Source organism: Macrobrachium nipponense, chromosome 3 (genome assembly GCF_015104395.2).
Source record: "Macrobrachium nipponense isolate FS-2020 chromosome 3, ASM1510439v2, whole genome shotgun sequence".
NCBI lineage: Eukaryota > Metazoa > Arthropoda > Malacostraca > Decapoda > Palaemonidae > Macrobrachium > Macrobrachium nipponense.
Window position 1 is genome coordinate 139,895,905 of NC_087202.1, and position 19,077 is coordinate 139,914,981.

General features: G+C 41.5%; 1 long non-coding RNA gene across 1 annotated transcript in view; it reads right to left on the minus strand.

The window, feature by feature from the left end:
• Nucleotides 1-2,582: 2,582 nt before the first annotated feature.
• LOC135222304 (uncharacterized) overlaps nucleotides 2,583-19,077 on the minus strand; it is a 31,620-nt gene continuing 15,125 nt past the window's right edge. The window contains exons 3-4 of the long non-coding RNA XR_010316276.1: nucleotides 3,395-3,499; nucleotides 2,583-2,823 (exon numbers count right to left, since the gene is read on the minus strand). This is a non-coding gene — a long non-coding RNA (uncharacterized LOC135222304). The remainder of the gene's footprint in view (nucleotides 2,824-3,394; nucleotides 3,500-19,077) is intronic.

Sequence of the window (19,077 nt, forward strand, 5' to 3'; positions counted from 1 at the left end):
ATGTTGCCACTGTCTCACCGCGTTTGAGGCCATGACCGTCGAGACAGTAGGGGACGTCAATGCCAAGGAAGGATCGGCCTGTCAAAGCCTCCCCTCCCCCAGTACTGTCACGGAACCCTAAACCGTGAGGCAAGCCCCAAACTAGTAAGGGCGAACCCTTCCTAGAAAGGGACTCCCGGAATCAACATTGATATGGGTTTCCACACCATAAAAATGCCAACCCCAGGTTTCTTTACTTGAAAGTAAAAGGGGTTCAAAAGTAGGAAGTAAAGTAAGAGGCGACTTATGCTCGTAGAGCCTGTTCCATGTTAGTAAGGTTGATTTTGGTTCAAGTCTTCAGCTATAAGTGGCAGCTAGCCAAAAGTAGTATCTGAAAACCCCTTCCTTCCTTACAAATATAATTTTACACTAAAATTTCAACCATTACAAAATCTACATGTGCATCTATAAATTTAAGACATGTGGAACTGTGGAGAGTGAATCCAGATATAAGATATTTAAATGGAACAATGACTTAATCTGAAAATATATAAATATGAAAAAATTCTATATCGAAGAACTCATCGAAGAACTCATCGAAGAACAATTGAAGAACAATCGAAGAACTTTAAGTCATATTTGCACTTTCTTCACCACACTGCTTAGTGCTGCAATATTGCCTCAATTCACGAGCACTGCTTAGTGCTGTTCTGTTGTAGTCACTTCCAGCACAAATAGCACTACCTCACTCACTTCACCAGCACTGCTTTGCACTGTTGCACTCACTTCATCAGCACTGCTTAACTATTGACAAAATAATATATGTACACTTAACTAAGAAAAAAATATATGTACAGAAACATTTCCCCTATGTCTACCATAAACACATCGACTAAAATTATTTCAATTCAATAATTTCCTATAAAAAAACTTGCCAAAATAATATTTTTGACTATCTGAAAACTATTTAGCAACAAATGATTAAACAGACTATCTGCAAGCTATTTAGTATTGAATGATTAAATAAACTGCCTATCTACAAATTATTTAACGTCAAATAATTTAATACACTTTTACTATTTGCAAAGTACTAATCATCGAGAGATTGAATAAATTCGAATATCTGAAAACTAATTTATCTGGATATAAGTTTAGATTAAATGAACCTGTAATAATGAGTGAATCTGGAAAGAAGGTAATTAAATGGAACAATGACTTAATCCGGAAATAAGATTTAAATTAAATGAACCTTTAAATTAAATGAACCTGGAATAATGACTGACTCCGGAAATAAGATAATTAAATGGAACAATGACTTAATCCGGAAATAAGGTACCTAAATTCATGAAAAAACTATCTAAGAACTCCACAAAGAACGATCAAAGAACTCGTTGAAGATAAATTGAAGAACTTTAGTCATATTTGCAGTTTCTTCACCAGCCCTGATTAGTGCCATACTATTGCACTCACTTCACCCATGCTGCTTAGTGCCGTACTATTGTAGTCACTTGACAAGCATTGCTTGGTGCCGTACTATTGTGGTCACTTCACCAGCACAGATAGCACTACCTCACCAAGATCCTTTATACACTAACCACCACATACACAATCCAATCTCCTTCATTATCATCCTTATTGCAAGAAGGACAGGTCACCACCGCCGTGATTTTTCTAACCTTAGTGACTAGGTTAACCGCATTAACGGGGTAGGGCAGAAGAAAAAATACTAAGACAGTCAATTCTCTGTTTCTAACAGAGTAAAGAAGAAATTTGTCATATTTGCACTTTCTTCACCACACTTAGTGCCGTACTATCGTCTCACTTCATTAGCACTGCTTAGTGCCGTTCTATTGCATTCATTTCACCAGCACACAGCACTACCGCACTCTCTTCACCAGCACTGCTTCGCACTGTTGCTCACTTCACCAGCACTGCTTAACTACTGACAAAATAATGTATGTACACTAAACTACTAACAAAATGATATATGTACACAAACATTTCACCTACGTCTACCATAAACCCATTGACTCAAATTGTTTAGATTCAAGGAACAATGACTTAATACAGAAATAAGATACTTAAACTATATGACTCTGCAAACTATTTGCAGTTTCTTCACCAGCACTGATTAGTGATATACAATTGCACTCACTTCACCCGTGCTGCTTACTGCACTCTCTTCACAATCACGGCTTAGTGCCATACTATTGTAGTCACTTCATCACTGTTTCGTACTATTTCACTATTCACCAGCACTGCTTAACTACTAACACAAAAATATATGTACACAAATATTTCACCTCGTTTACCATAAACCTATAGATTCAAATTATTTCAGTTCCAGGATTTGACAAAGGAAACTTTACCTAAATAATAGTTTTGACTGTGCACAATATTTAGCATCAAGTGATGAAATAAACTGACTATCTGCAAACTAGTTCGTGTCGAATGATTAAAGAAACTAATGATCCACAAACTATTTAGCATCGAATGATTAAATCCTCCATTATCTGTAAATTACTTATCCTCGAGAGATAACGTAAATTTTCTGACTATCTGAAAACTATCTAGCCTCGAGAGTTTAAATATACTTTAATTTTTTTACTATCTCCAAACTATTCAGCCTAGAGATTAGATAAATTCTTTGACTATCAGCTAACTATTTAGCCTTGAAAGAAAATACTTTCTTTGACAATCTAACTATTTAGCCTCAACGAGATGAAAGTTTTTTTCTTTTATAAAATAAATCTGTAACTAGCTCTTTTACAAACCTCCAATCCATGTCAAAATCTGCAACCCTGTATTTAAGTTTTCCGAGTCAAGATGATCCAGTACAGTTTCCTGTAACAAAGATAAAATAATGTAATTTGTTATCTCTCCAGGTGTCCATTAAAGCAGGCTTTTGGCATTGGAACATCACTTTTTATTTTTTTTAATGAATTAAGAAAGTATTTGACCTTTATTTTAATAAAATGGTAATTAATAAGCATAAAGATTCTTTACCAGTTAATAACCATGTTATTGCAATAAGTTTACAGACTACAAAAGATTAATACTTGGGAGAATGAGCTTCCCGGAATATACCTTATTTTGAAGAAATATATATATTCATAATTTACTGATGCCATATTGGTATAAATTTTTAACCAACCTATTCATTCTTAAAGGACTTCACCATGGGTGAATTCCGACTGAACACAAATGTCTGAAACTTCCAACAAAAATCAAATACCCAATTCACAGAGGACAGCACGTGCCCCTAATTCTTCAGAATATGAATCAATATCATCCACTTACATACACAAGTACAATCTGGGCAAAGTTCCCCAGAAGTGCAATACATTAGAGGCATCCTAGTACAAAAAAGACTAACACTAAAGGAAAAAGGGAAGGCTTTTCATGGTATGCTCACCTAAATATCTACAGACACCACTTTTTCACAAACTTTTATAATACACCCACACTACATAGACTAGCAGTTTGTTTCTTCTGAGCAGCAGAGATGATCCAGTACATCCTGAAACAAAAGTAAAATATTAATTTGCTGCTCTGATACAGGATTTCTATTTAAAATGTTAAAAAAAAATATTAGAGTTCTATTTTCATTAAACAAAAATATGACAAATTATGAAATTGATTATCCAATTATCAAAACTAAGTTTACCGACTATTTAAGGTTAACACTTCAGAGAATTAAATCAAAAATAATTCATTTGGTAAAATAATTATATTTGTATTTTACTGCAGTCTTATTCTTTTTAAGGAGTTCACAAAGTTTGAAATCTGACCAAAAACAAAAAATTTGTTGGAGAAGCTGCCCACAAACACTGAGTACCTGAAAGCCCCTTCCTTCCTCAGCCATTAACCTGACTAATAAAAGTTGAACATACCAAAATTTCAACAGTTACAAAATCTACATTAGCATCTAACTGTATTATTGCTAACCAACAAACTATTGCACTAAATTCAAAAAAACCATTACTGCATAGCCTCTAACACTACACATACAATGAGATATTATAAAGTTTGTACCCAAACTATTAACCTATTGCCTCTAAGTTTTCTATAATTTAAGGATTTGCTGTAAAAATAAAACCTATTTAATGAAGTGATCAGGTTTTAACTATCTTCAAATTATTTTGCCTAGGAAGATTAAAAAATATTTGACTATCTTCAAACTAACTGATATTGAAGGCTTATTCAGGTCCACCACCATTTCCATAGTGCTCGCAGCAGGACCACCATTATAAAATTTTGTTTATTCATCAGATGTATTTGATCACATTGCAAATTCCACACTTATGTTTGATTTTCCATATCATTAAACACTGACACCTTCACTGGTTGGATCATCCATCCTTAGATTAAAATCAATGCAGATAAAAACACTAGCAGGAGACATTTTATCAGTCCAGTCAAGCAGTCGACCAAACTCACCTCCCTCGGGAAGTGAAGGAAGCTATGCGCAGGTGGGATCATATCAGCAATATTGGCAGTTTCATGTCTTTCAGCCATGTCTCACCAATTACAAAAAGGGCCATAAAATTTTCAGTTAGCAAGTCTCCAATCTGAAGTGTGATTTCCTACAGATTGGATATTCACTCTCATTTTAATTTTCTATAAGCAATCATTGCCATGATCTGTATAATCAGCAATCCTTTCCATTACATAATGTAAGTTTTTGCATTCATTTGAGTTCAGTATATGACCATCTGTTTGATATTTGCGACCATGACAATTTATACAGTTCATTTCAACAGCAACAGAAATATGACAATTTGTCGAAAATTGCATTTTTCCGCCCCTAACTATACAAACCTGAGGTCCTTTAACAATAGGAAGGTAACTAGCGGCAGCTGGGACGGTCGTAAGCTTCGAACAAGGGGGAGAACGGTAGTTAACTGCTTGTCCGATCGTGCGCGCGCCCAGAGGTGAAGAATCACTTTTGCTTTAGGCCCATGCAAAAAGTTGCAGAGTGAGGGGTGGTGGCATGAGGTGGGACTATATGTAAAGGACCTCAGGTTTGTATAGTTAGGAAAAATGCAATTTTCGACAAATTGTCATTTGTTCCGATACGTAATACAAACCCTCGGTCCTTTAACAATAGGAGACCTCATTCTTGGTGGGAGGGAATCCGAGTTTTTCTTTTGGGTGAAAAAGACTGGTTTTGTTCGTCCCAACCCTGGAGTGCCTCCCTGGTCGTAGAGTCAAGGGAGGGATCCAAACCTCTGTCCGATTGATCGGGGTGTGCACCGCAGGATCAATGGTCAGACCTCTGGGCCAAGTACTAAGAGAGAGGCAAGCGTATCTCTTCGTACCAGCAAGCAAGAACTTGTTCCTGTTTGCAAGAGACAATCATAAAATGATGGGTTGTCTCAAGTTGGCATCCACTTCCTCCCCCTGGTTTGAGGTAGGTGGAAGTGAGGATATTTACTCCTATCCCTACTGAAAGGGATAGGATGGTGCTCTATTGAGTAGTCACACCTGCATCTCGTCCTTACCCAGCAGGTGATGACCGTGTCCCTCTACCCAGAGGTAGAGGGAAGAAAAAGATGGGAAGAGGAGCCAGTCACACTCTCATTCCTCATCCATTCTTACGGTCACACCAGGACTCGATGCTGTTCAGCCTGCGAGGGTCTGGGTTAACTACACAACGTGTTGAGCAACCACCACGGTTCCCAAGGAAAAAGATCCAAGGAACTGTGGGCAACAATATCCCGAAGGTAGAAGGGGGTGCATGCGGTCCGGTTGGACCAGGCGCCTGCCTTCATTACCTGCGCCGGACGGGAGAAGTTCTTGCGGAACGCGAGAGAATGATGAAGAGGCGTCCACACTCATCCTGGGTGTCGAGTTTCTTCAGACAGCTCCGTCGCGCCTTCACAGGACAAAGCAGCATAGCCTTCGTATCGGAGGCGGTGAAGTCCATTAGGGAGGGTATTGTGAAGGACTCGAACCATCGTCAGTTACCGAAGGGTTCTGAGTCTTCGCTACGAAGATTGGTACGAAATCGAGCGTCACAAATCCCCATCCCTTTGTGCTTGACTTCTCAAGAGAAGTCATGCAGTTACCTAAGACGAAAAGAAGGGAATAGTTCGTATGACCTATCCCTCTTCTCGACTTTGGTTATGTACAGTACTCATACTGACAAAAGCTATTAAGACGAAGTAATGATTGCTCTGTAACAACCGAACTAAGTCCACAGCAATAGTTCGTAACTGACTCTGGCGCTCGACAGCTGCCGACTGACTGGTTCGGAATCAGTAGAGGCAAGTTGTCCAAGCATCCGGGTAAGTCACGTGACCTTCGCCCTTTAAAGTTATGCTGAGAGACCAAACAAATAAATATTTGTTAGTCACCGATGCCGGACGGCGCGGCGATGATTCTCTCAATGCATAAGCTCAAAAGGCGAAAGTCAATTGCCTTCAAAAGACCGCGAGGTCCCTGATGGCAAGAAAATCTCATAGACGTTGAATCTCAGCTTAAGGAGAAACAACACTGTGACGTTGAAGACGAAGGTAGGCAATGAATGCAACCTACGTCTTCCAGCTGAATCGAGAGAAGGAATCTCAAGATTCTAACCTGTGCTTACAAATGACTGAAAACGCTAACCGCCATTTCATTGCTGTCCGGTGTGCAGTGAAGCGGGCTTTCTTCAGTAATGAAACACAGGGAGAGCCACCTGAAGAACTGCTTCTCATGGGCTGAACGTTTGGAAGTACAGCTGGCAGGTGTGGGAGTAGGCGATGTCTTTCAATACATCTGCTAATCCGGGGTGAACAACCTGAAAACAATTGCACACCTCCGAATACAGATATTTTGAGGACAAACTCAGATTCCGCAAAATCATTCGCATTATCGAGATACGATGCAGCAAGAGACTATTACAGAATTCTGTTACCGTGCGGTAAACGAAAGATGAGAGTCGAATAGATCTCTGTTTACAATTCTCGCAATACCGAAAACAATGAATACTAGCGTCACAGCAGTAGATGGTCATTCAATGTATGCGAGAATCCCCGTTAATAGAGAATTAAGGTCAGTGATTGTTGGGCAGAGGATTCGGTTAGTATTCAATCAAAGCATGTGAGAAAGCCACAAACCAACCGTCCATCTCGAAGCGGCAGCTGGTACGAAATGCCTCGGGCAATTCATAGCAGTAGCTGTCGCTGACTCGTCATCCTGAGTTGCCAAGTAATCCTTTCCACGAAGGAATGCGTTCGGCTAGAACCACCGAGCATAAAAAGATATGCTCGAGCAATTATATTTATGCGCAAAACGAATTCAGTAAATATAAAAGCTTAAATAGTGTTGTTGTGACAACACCATAAGTATATAAAATTGAAACTGGAAACTCCTGGGAGGTTGCAGGCAACCCCGAGTTGCAGTTCAATTGAGAATACTTTTCGTCTAAGTCGCAATCCGTTAGAATAACCAGGATATGCGCCTACCTCGGACCATTCAACTGCTTAGCAGAATCATGTCGCAGAGGTTAATATACGTAGTATATATTGTAGGATTCTGAACAACGATCTCCATCCTAAATTCTTTCCTTCAAGAAAACAAAATAAGGATTGGAGATCGACCACCTTCGGTCTCTATCAACGAGAGTGAAGAAGTCTTCCTCGAAGGAAAGCTTCAATGTGAACAGAATACTAAGACGATAGTTCAAGCCAAACTGGATATTGTTCCGTCCGTTTCTTCTCTATTCCAGGTTGTCGCCTAATGTGAGATAGTCTTCTTTCAGCAGCAGTCTTCTTCCTAATGCTAGAAATTCCAGGAATTTGAGCATAGGCGAGGTTCCCGATTATCGTGTAACATATCGGGGATTCTAGTCTCGCTCACTTTGGACCGTGGTCTCGCCTAAGTGTTTGGAGATCGTAAGAAACTAACATTCTGAATGCGCTAGAAATTCCCGTAGAATTCTAAGCAGTCTGCGAAACCCCCACCGAATTCGTCAAACGATATCGGCGGTGGTGGTCCTCTCGATTCCCGTAGAAATCGAGAATGGGGCAGGATCCCTCCTCAACGACCGTGGGGCTTACGTCAGGTAGGACCCGAAGGTCCCCCCGGTAGCGCAGTCCCCACGTGGGATCCTACAGAGAAATCTCTGTAGGATCCCTCCCCTTTCCCTCGTAGCCGTAAGGAGAGAGGGGAATGGGGGAGGAATTGGATACTCGCTCGCCTTCCCAGTGGAACTAGCAGTTGGAGAAGAGTAGGAGCAGCCATCGCCTTGCGGCGATGGCCTCTCAGAGTCTGGGAAAACGTATCGTCAGGAGAAAACGTTTTCCGAGGAGGGTTACGAAACTCTCACTGTAGGTAAGGGTCTGCCGCCACTGTGAACGTCATCTGGGTGGGGCTGATCGACACCTGACAGGAGAGACCGATACCGTCCTCCGACTCATTCCAGTCCTCGTCGAGGGTCGTTAAAAACCCACCCTCTCAGGAGGACGAAGGAAGTATTAAATACGGTGTCCGAAGACATCGTAGAAACGCCGCTGTCGCAGTATAGGAGGTGGAAGTAGCTTGATCGACCGGCCAGAACTGAGAGAGCCATTCTTGTCCGGAGACGAGAGACTCTGGTTCAAGACAGAATCGGCAAGCTCCAATCGCGGCAAACCCACCGTCGGTTTGGGTTCCCTCTCGGGCCCCAAAACGACTCTAGCAGAGACATGGGCTCTGCTGGTGGGAGCGGCGATCCTTCCCCAGGTCGTTGTGCTGACGAATCAGTGCACTAACCGGGGCAAAGTTACTCTGAATCTCGGAAGTTACAGCGTCTTGAGGAGTAGGACCGTCCAGTCCCTCCAACAAGAGCAGCTCCCAAGACCCTCCTCCTTCAGAAGAAGGATCAGCAACAGATCCCTGACGGTTGCCTCCAATCACTTGCGCGTACGTCCTGGCTGGTCCTAAGACCATACCTGGCACGTGCGGCGTCGTGACGGATCGTGAGCGGCGCATCTCTCACGATCACTCCTATATACCTCGCTCTTACTGGCGTATGCCGAGGAGTTGAAGGTATCGGAGAGACATAACTGACGCTACCCCCTCTGCCCCCCCTGACGGTCGCCTCCAATCACTTGCGCGTACGTCCTGGTTGGTCCTAAGACCATATGTGGCACGTGCGGCGTCGTGACGGGATCGTGAGCGGCGCACCTCTCATGATCACTCCTAGCTACCTCGCTCTTCCCGGTGTAGCCCGAGGAAGTTGAAGGTGTGGAGAGACAGACCTGACGCTCCCCCCCCGCTCGCTGGCAGGACCAGCTACATGGGGGGCTGCAGCCGATCACCAACCCCCGCGGTGGGGGTCGATCTGCAGGCCTGGCACGTGCCACTCACCTGTGGCGAGCGGCTCGACTGAGCACGTCGACCCCGGTCCCGTGCATCAGACGAGCTGTGCTGGTCTACCGTATCCGCCCGGTCCCTGTGGGGGCGGCGGTCAGGTGACCTGCAGAGCTCGCTTTCGCTGTGAGACCGGTGAGCGTCCTCGCGGGCACGTCAAACCGCTGGTACCCTCTGGTCGATGGGAGGGGACCTGGGGGACCTCTTCCCTTTCCCAGCCTCCCCCAACCCGTGGCCGGTCAGAGACCGTCACGTCCACACCGAGGTACCGGCTGGTCGCTACGAGAGCGGCCGCTGGCCTGGCGAGAGTCACCTGAGCGGCTCTCGACAGTCTTCTGCTCCATGCCTCGGTCATGACGCTGAGCGAACTCAGGCGTCTTAACTTTGGCTGCACGGTCACCCGAAGGAGACCGTACACTCGGAACTTCTCGCGGACGAGAAACCGAGCCGGTACCTGGCTTAGCAGCAGAGCTGCCAAGACCAGGCGAGGGTGTACCAGCAGTAGCCAGCACACCCTTGGTCCCCGTCTTCTTCTTCTTCTCAGAAGGGGAGACGGGCCCCGTTCCCGAAGGAACAGGAGGACCAGCAGAAGAACCCCCCCCGTCACACCGGAGTGTGATGAGCCTTCGAAGTTCCCGAAGGAGTCTTTTAGGGGGAAAAACCCCGGTTACCATCTGGTCGCTGCGAGAGCGGCCGCTGGCCTGGCGAGAGTCACCTTGAGCGGTTCTCGCCAGCCTTCTTGCTCCGTGCCGTGGTCTTGGCGCCACCCGAGCGAATCTCTGGCGTCGAAACTTGGCTGCACGGTCTCCCGAGGGAGTAGAACGTACACTCGGGATCTCTCGCGAACGAGAGACCGAGCCGGCGGGAACCTGGCGTAGCGGCATCGCCGCTAGCACCAGGCGAGGAAGTACCAGTAGCTGAGCTAAACCGATACTCCTCTGGTCCCCGTCTATCTCTTCTTATGGAAGGGGAGACGGGCCCCGCGCCCGGAAGGGCAGGAGGACCAGCAGAAGGACCCCCCGTCCCCACCCTTAGAAGTTCCCGAAGGAGACTTCTTAGGGGGGGAGGCAGCCTTCTTCTTCTTCGGCTTATGGGCCTTAGAAGTCGAAGGGGAAGAGGCAGCAGCAGACGAAGATGACACCTTCCTCTTCTTCGTCAGCTCACGCAGGACAGTCGTCAGGTCCTCCATCCAGGCCAGAGTCGGGCCTGTTGCCGAAGCAACACGGCCCGACTGCACCTGTCCGGAAGGACCTGGGACTGGGGAAGACACACCATGGGCAGGACCAGCATGGACAGGTGCAGGAACCAGGAGCGACAGGAACAGCAACCAGCTCAGGAGCGGCAGGAACAGCGGCAGCGGTAAACACAGAAGGGACAGCCAAGCCAGTAGTAGCGGGAACCACATCAGCGACAGGTACGGCAGGCCCAGCCATCGCCTCGTAGAATCATCGGCAGCCAGCGGGAACCTGGGTACTGGCGGCCGGTCCAGGGGCGAGCTGCTGGAACAGCGGAAGTCTGGGCAGGCAACACGAAGAAAACACAGGCGGCGGCGGCATACCCCCCCTCGGTACGGCGGCGACCGGCCCTAGAAGCGGCCAGACGGCGTCACCGACACAGCATGGGAGTGTAGACCAGCGGGGGGAAGCAGCATAAGCGGACCGTGGAGGTTGTAGTGGAGACCGCTCCAAGGTCACCGCCCCAGACCTCGCTAGACGCTGCAGCAGATCGTGGATGCTAGGCACGCCCTGCAGCCGCAGTGGCCCATACCTGTCCAAGGTCGTCTCCCATGGATATAGCACCTGCGGTAGCACAGACAGATTAGTAAGAGGGGTTCCCTCATGCACGGGGAGACATGCCCACCCCGAACGCAAGGAGACCCCAAATACAAAATACAACGAAGAAGCTGAGCGGGGGGCAGGAAGGAAGACGAAGAATCGGATACCAAGGGAGTCCGCGGGAGAGCTTTCCGACGACTTCCTGGCAGACCTTCGCTTCCCCTACCCCCGCACAGCAGTGAAAGTAATATGAAAATGAAACAGAATACTGCCCTTGCGATTCACTTCATAGAACTTAAAGGGGAAAAGATCAATTCCCGGGTAAGAACGGAAACTTGATCCAAATAATATGATGCTATCATAAAATATATATGAAAATGAAACAGAATACTGCACTTGCGATTTCACTTTCACAGAAAATAATCGTAAGGATCAATTCCCGGGTAAGAGCGAAAATTGATCCAAATTAAATTATGCAAATAAATGAAAATGAAAAGAATACTGCATTGCGAATCCACTTTCAATGCATTTTATCATACAATAAAGGCTCAGTGCCGAGCGCAATCACGCTCTCGGTAACGACGCACAGGGCAAAATATATGAAAAAAGTACTTACATTTTTCAATTACACACTTTCGCCCAAATACATGACTCGGCACGAGCGTCGGCACCGAGACATAATTCAAGGGTTCAATTCATGAAAAGAGAGGAAATCGCCGCATCTACGGCGATAGCTCCATGTTGGTTCATAATTAAGTAATGAAAATGAAAACAGTGTACTTACAGTTTCATTTTCAAGTCAAACAAACCATTAGTAGAAAACACAATATAAACAAGCATACGATGATGAAGCGGGCAGAGAGCGATGACGAACACGTCCTCACACCCGCGGCCGAAAGCAAAAGTGATTCTTCACCTCTCAGGCACGCGGGCGTGCGCACGATCGGACAAGCAGTTAACTACCGTTCTCCCCCCTGTTCGAAGCTTACGACCGTCCCAGCTGCCGCTAGTTACCTTCCTATTGTTAAAGGACCGAGGGTTTGTATTACGTATCGGAACAAACTCTTTTTGCTTCCTTCACCAAGATACACACATTCTTTGCGATACGCTAATCACCGCATACACATCTAAACCATTCTCCTTCATTATCATCCTTATTGCAAGAATGACACGTCACCGCCGCAGTGATTTAGTACCTATAGTGACTAGGTTAACGCATTAACGTGGGTAGGGCAGAGTAAAAAAAAAACAAAAAAAATTAAGACCGTCAATTCTCAGTTTCAAATTGAGTAAAGCGAAAACACGCCCGATCTGCACGTACGCTCTTCATCCTGAAAAAAGATGCTAAAAGTTCACGACTGCTACAAATCTGAAAATAAGATATTTAAATTCATGACTCATAAATCTGAAAAGAAGAAATCTAAATTCAGACACCTGAACCGATAATAGATTGAAATTCGTGCAGCTTAGATTTTGTAACAATTTTTTTTAATACAAAATTTCATGAGCCGAGACTTGAACCTGTGGTGTTATGGTCACTAGTTAGCCACAGATCATACATGATGATCCATGTTGCACTGTCTCACCGCGTTGAGGCCATGACCTGTCGAGACAGTAGGGGACGTCAATGCCAAGGAAGGATCGGCTGTCAAAGCCTCCCCTCCCCCAGTACTGTCACGGAACCCTAAAACCGTGAGGCAAGCCCCAAACTAGTAAGGGCGAACCCTTCCTAGAAAGGGGACTCCCGGAATCAACATTGATATGGGTTTCCACACCATAAAAATGCCAACCCCAGGTTTCTTTACTTGAAAGTAAAAGGGGTTCAAAGTAGGAAGTAAGTAAGAGGCGACTTATGCTCGTAGAGCCTGTTCCATTGTTAGTAAGTTGATTTGGTTCAAGTCTTCACCTATAAGTGGCAGCTAGCCAAAAGTAGTATCTGAAAACCCCTTCCTTCCTTACAAATATAATTTTACACTAAAATTTCAACCATTACAAAATCTACATGTGCATCTATAAATTTAAGACATGTGGAACTGTGGAGAGTGAATCCAGATATAAGATATTTAAATGGAACAATGACTTAATCTGAAAATATATAAATATGAAAAAATTCTATATTGAAGAACTCACCGAAGAACTCATCGAAGAACAATCGAAGAACAATTGCAGAACAATCGAAGAACTTTAAGTCATATTTGCACTTTCTTCACCACACTGCTTAGTGCTGCAATATTGCCTCAAATCACGAGCACTGCTTAGTGCTGTTCTGTTGTAGTCACTTCCAGCACAAATAGCACTACCTCAATCACTTTACCACTGCCTTGCACTGTTGCACTTACTTCATCAGCACTGCTTAACTATTGACAAAATAATATATGTACACTTAACTAAGAAAAAAATATATGTACAGAAACATTTCACCTATGTCTACCATATACAACATAGACTCAAAATTATTCAATTCAATAATTTCCTATAAAAAAACTTGCCAAAAAAATATTTTTGACTATCTGAAAACTATTTAGCAAACAAATGATTAAACAAGACTATCTGCAAGCTATTTAGTATTGAATGATTAAATATGCCTATCTACAAATTATTTAACGTCAAATAATTTAATACACTTTTACTATTTGCAAAGTACTAATCATCGAGAGATTGAATAAATTCGAATATCTGAAAACTAATTTATCTGGATATAAGTTTAGATTAAATGAACCTGTAATAATGAGTGAATCTGGAAAGAAGGGTAATTAAATGGAACAATGACTTAATCCGGAAATAAAGAGATTTAAATTAAATGAACCTTTAAATTAAATGAACCTGAAATAATGACTGACTCCGGAAATAAGATAATTAAATGGAACAATGGCTTAATCCGGAAATAAGGTACCTAAATTCATGAAAAAACTATCTAAGAACTCCACAAAGAACGATCAAAGAACTCGTTGAAGATAAATTGAAGAACTTTAGTCATATTTGCAGTTTCTTCACCAGCCCTGATTAGTGCCATACTATTGCACTCACTTCACCCATGATGCTTAGTGCGTACTATTGTAGTCACTTGACAAGCATTGCTTGGTGCCGTACTATTGTGGTCACTTCACCAGCACAGATAGCACTACCTCACCAAGATCCTTTATACACTAACCACCACATACACAATCCAATCTCCTTCATTATCATCCTTATTGCAGAAGGACAGGTCACCACCGCCGTGATTTTTCTAACCTTAGTGACTAGGTTAACCGCATTAACGGGGTAGGGCAGAAGAAAAAATACTAAGACAGTCAATTCTCTGTTTCTAACAGAGTAAAGAAGAAATTTGTCATATTTGCACTTTCTTCACCACACTTAGTGCCGTACTATCGTCTCACTTCATTAGCACTGCTTAGTGCCGTTCTATTGCATTCATTTCACCAGCACACAGCACTACCGCACTCTCTTCACCAGCACTGCTTCGCACTGTTGCTCACTTCACCAGCACTGCTTAACTACTGACAAAATAATGTATGTACACTAAACTACTAACAAAAATGATATATGTACACAAACATTTCACCTACGTCTACCATAAACCCATTGACTCAAATTGTTTAGATTCAAGGAACAATGACTTAATACAGAAATAAGATACTTAAACTATATGACTCTGCAAACTATTTGCAGTTTCTTCACCAGCACTGATTAGTGCCGTACAATTGCACTCACTTCACCCGTGCTGCTTACTGCACTCTTCACAATCACGGCTTAGTGCCATACTATTGTAGTCACTTCATCACTGTTTCGTACTATTTCACTATTCACCAGCACTGCTTAACTACTAACACAAAAATATATGTACACAAATTTTTTCACCTCATTTACCATAAACCTATAGATTCAAATTATTCAGTTCCAGGATTTGACAAAGGAAACTTTACCTAAATAATAGTTTTGACTGTGCACAATATTTAGCATCAAGTGATGAAATAAACTGACTATCTGCAAACTAGTTCGTGTCGAATGATTAAAGAAACTAATGATCCACAAACTATTTAGCATCGAATGATTAAATCCTCCATTATCTGTAAATTACTTATCCTCGAGAGATAACGTAAATTTTCTGACTATCTGAAAACTATCTAGCCTCGAGAGTTTAAATATACTTTAATTTTTTTTGTTTTTTTACTATCTCCAAACTATTCAGCCTAGAGATTAGATAAATTCTTTGACTATCAGCTAACTATTTAGCCTTGAAAGAGAAAAATACTTTCTTTGACAATCTAACTATTTAGCCTCAACGAGATGAAAGTTTTTTCTTTTATAAAATAAATCTGTAACTAGCTCTTTTACAAACCTCCAAATCCTGTCAAAATCTGCAACCCTGTATTTGTTAAGTTTTCCGAGTCAAGGATCGATCCGCAGATACGATGTTTCCTTGTAATCTAAGATAAAACACTAAAGTGTAATCTTGTTATCTCTCCAGGTGTCCATTAAAGCAGGCTTTTGGCATTGGAACATCACTTTTTATTTTTGTTTTTTTTAATGAATTAAGAAAGTATTTGACCTTTTATTTTAATAAAATGGTAATTAATAAGCATAAAGATTCTTTACCACTTAATAACCATGTTATTGCAATAAGTTTACAGACTACAAAAGATTAATACTTAGGAAAATGAGCTTCCCGAAATATACCTTATTTTGAAGAAATATATATATTCATAATTTACTGATGCCATATTGGTATAAATTTTTAACCAACCTATTCATTCTTAAAGGACTTCACCATGGGTGAATTCCGACTGAACACAAATGTGTGTGAAACTTCCAACAAATATCAAATACCCAATTCACAGAGGACAGCACGTGCCCCTAATTCTTCAGAATATGAATCAATATCATCCACTTACATACACAAGTACAATCTGGGCAAAGTTCCCCAGAAGTGCAATACATTAGAGGCATCCTAGTACAAAAAAGACTATAACACTAAAGGAAAAAGGGAAGGCTTTTCATGGTATGCTCACCTAAATATCTACAGACACCACTTTTTCACAAACTTTTATAATACACCCGCACTACATAGACTAGCAGTTTGTTTCTTCTGGAGCCAAAAAAAAAAAGCAGAGAGATGAATCCAGTACATCCTGAAACAAAAGTAAAATATTAATTTGCTGCTCTGATACAGGATTTCTATTTAAAATGTTAAAAAAAATATTAGATTTCTATTTTCATTAAACAAAAATATGACAAATTATGAAATTGATTATCCAATTATCAAAACTAAGTTTACCGACTATTTAAGGTTAACACTTCAGAGAATTAAATCAAAAATAATTCATTTGGTAAAATAATTATATTTGTATTTTACTGCAGTCTTATTCTTTTTAAGGAGTTCACAAAGTTTGAAATCTGACCAAAAACAAAAAATTTGTTGGAGAAGCTGCCCACAAACACTGAGTACCTGAAAGCCCCTTCCTTCCTCAGCCATTAACCTGACTAATAAAAGTTGAACATACCAAAATTTCAACAGTTACAAAATCTACATTAGCATCTAACTGTATTATTGCAATAACCAACAAAACTATTGCACTAATACAAAAAAAACATTACTTGCATAGCCTCTAACACTACACATACAATTAGATATTATGAAGTTTGTACCCAAACTATTAACCTATTGCCTCTAAGTTTTCTATAATTTAAGGATTTGCTGTAAAAATAAAACCTATTTAATGAAGTGATCAGGTTTTAACTATCTTCAAATTATTTAGCCTAGGAAGATTAAAAAATATTTGACTATCTTCAAACTAACTGATATTGAAGGCTTATTCAGGTCCACCACCATTTCCATAGTGCTCGCAGCAGGACCACCATTATAAAATTTTGTTTATTCAACAGATGTATTTGATCACATTGCAAACTTCCACACTTATGTTTGATTTTCATATTAAAATCAATGCAGATAAAAACACTAGGAAACAATTTTATCAGTCCAGTCAAGCAGTCGACCAAACTAACCTTCCCTCGGGAATGGTTGAGTTTGATCATATCAGCAATATTGGCAGTTTTCATGTCTTTCAGCCATGTCTCACCAATGGCAAAAAGGGCCATAAAACTTTTCAGTTAGCAAGTCTCCAATCTGAAGTGTGATTTCCTACAGATTGGATATTCACTCTCATTTTAATTTTCTATAAGCAATCATTGCCATGATCTGTATAATCAGCAATCCTTTCCATTACATAATGTAAGTTTTTGCATTCATTTGAGTTCAGTATATGACCATCTGTTTGATATTTGCGACCATGACAATTTATAGTTCATTTCAATAGCAACAAATATTTTTTCTTCCTTCACCAAGATACACACATTCTTTGCGATACGCTAATCACTGCATACACATCTAAACCATTCTCCTTCATTATCATCCTTATTGCCAAGAATGACACGTCACCGCCGCAGTGATTTTAGTACCTATAGTACTATGGTTAACCGCATTAACGTGGGTAGGTCAGAGTAAAAAAAAAATTAGACCGTCAATTCTGAGTTTCAAATTGAGTAAAGCGAAAACAACGCCCGATCTGCACGTACGCTCTTCATCCTGAAAAAGATTTTAAAAGTTCACGACTGCTACAAATCTGAAAACTAAGATATTTAAATTCATGACTCATAAATCTGAAAAGAAGAAATCTAAATTCAGAAACCTGAACCGATAATAGATTGAAATTCGTGCAGCTTAGATTTTGTAACAATTTTTTTTGAATACAAAATTTCATGAGCCGAGACTTGAACCTGTGGTGTTATGGTCACTAGTTAGCCACAGATCATACATGATGATCCATGTTGCCACTGTCTCACCGCGTTGAGGCCATGACCGTCGAGACAGTAGGGGACGTCAATGCCAAGGAAGGATCGGCCTGTCAAAGCCTCCCCTCCCCCAGTACTGTCACGGAACCCTAAACCGTGAGGCAAGCCCCAAACTAGTAAGGCGCAACCTTCCTAGAAAGGGACTCCCGGAATCAACATTGATATGGGTTTCCACACCATAAAAATGCCAACCCCAGGTTTCTTTACTTGAAAGTAAAAGGGGTTCAAAAGTAGGAAGTAAAGTAAGAGGGACGATTATGCTCGTAGAGCCTGTTTCCATTGTTAGTAAGTTTGATTTGGTTCAAGTCTTCAGCTATAAGTGGCAGCTAGCCAAAGTAGTATCTGAAAACCCCTCCTTCCTCACCCATTAACTTACAAATATTTTATTTCACTAAAATTTCAACCATTCAAAATCTACATGTGCATCTATAAATTTAAGACATGTGGAACTGTGGAGAGTGAATCCAGATATAAGATATTTAAATGGAACAATGACTTAATCTGAAAATATATAAATATGAAAAAATTCTATATCTAAGAACTCATCGAAGAACTCATCGAAGAACTCATCGAAGAACTCATCGAAGAACTCATCGAAGAACTCATCGAAGAACTCATCGAAGAACTCATCGAAGAACTCATCGAAGAACAAAGTCATATTTGCACTTTCTTCACCACACTGCTTAGTGCCGCCTTATTGCCTCAATTCACGAGCACTGCTTAGTGCGGTTCTGTTGTAGTCACTTCCAGCACAAATAGCACTACCTCACTCACTTCACCAGCACTGCTTTGCACTGTTGCACTCACTTCATCAGCACTGCTTAACTATTGACAAAATAATATATGTACACTTAACTAAGAAAAAAATATATGTACAGAAACATTTCACCTATGTCACCATAAACACATCGACTAAAATTATTTCAATTCAAAATAATTTCTTATAAAAAAACTTGCCAAATAATATTTTTGACTATCTGAAAACTATTTAGCATCAAATGATTAAACAGACTATCTACAAGCTATTTAGCATTGAATGATTCAATAAACTGCCTATCTACAAATTATTTAAAGTCAAATAATTTAATACAATTACTATTTGCAAAGTACTAATCATCGAGAGATTGAATAAATT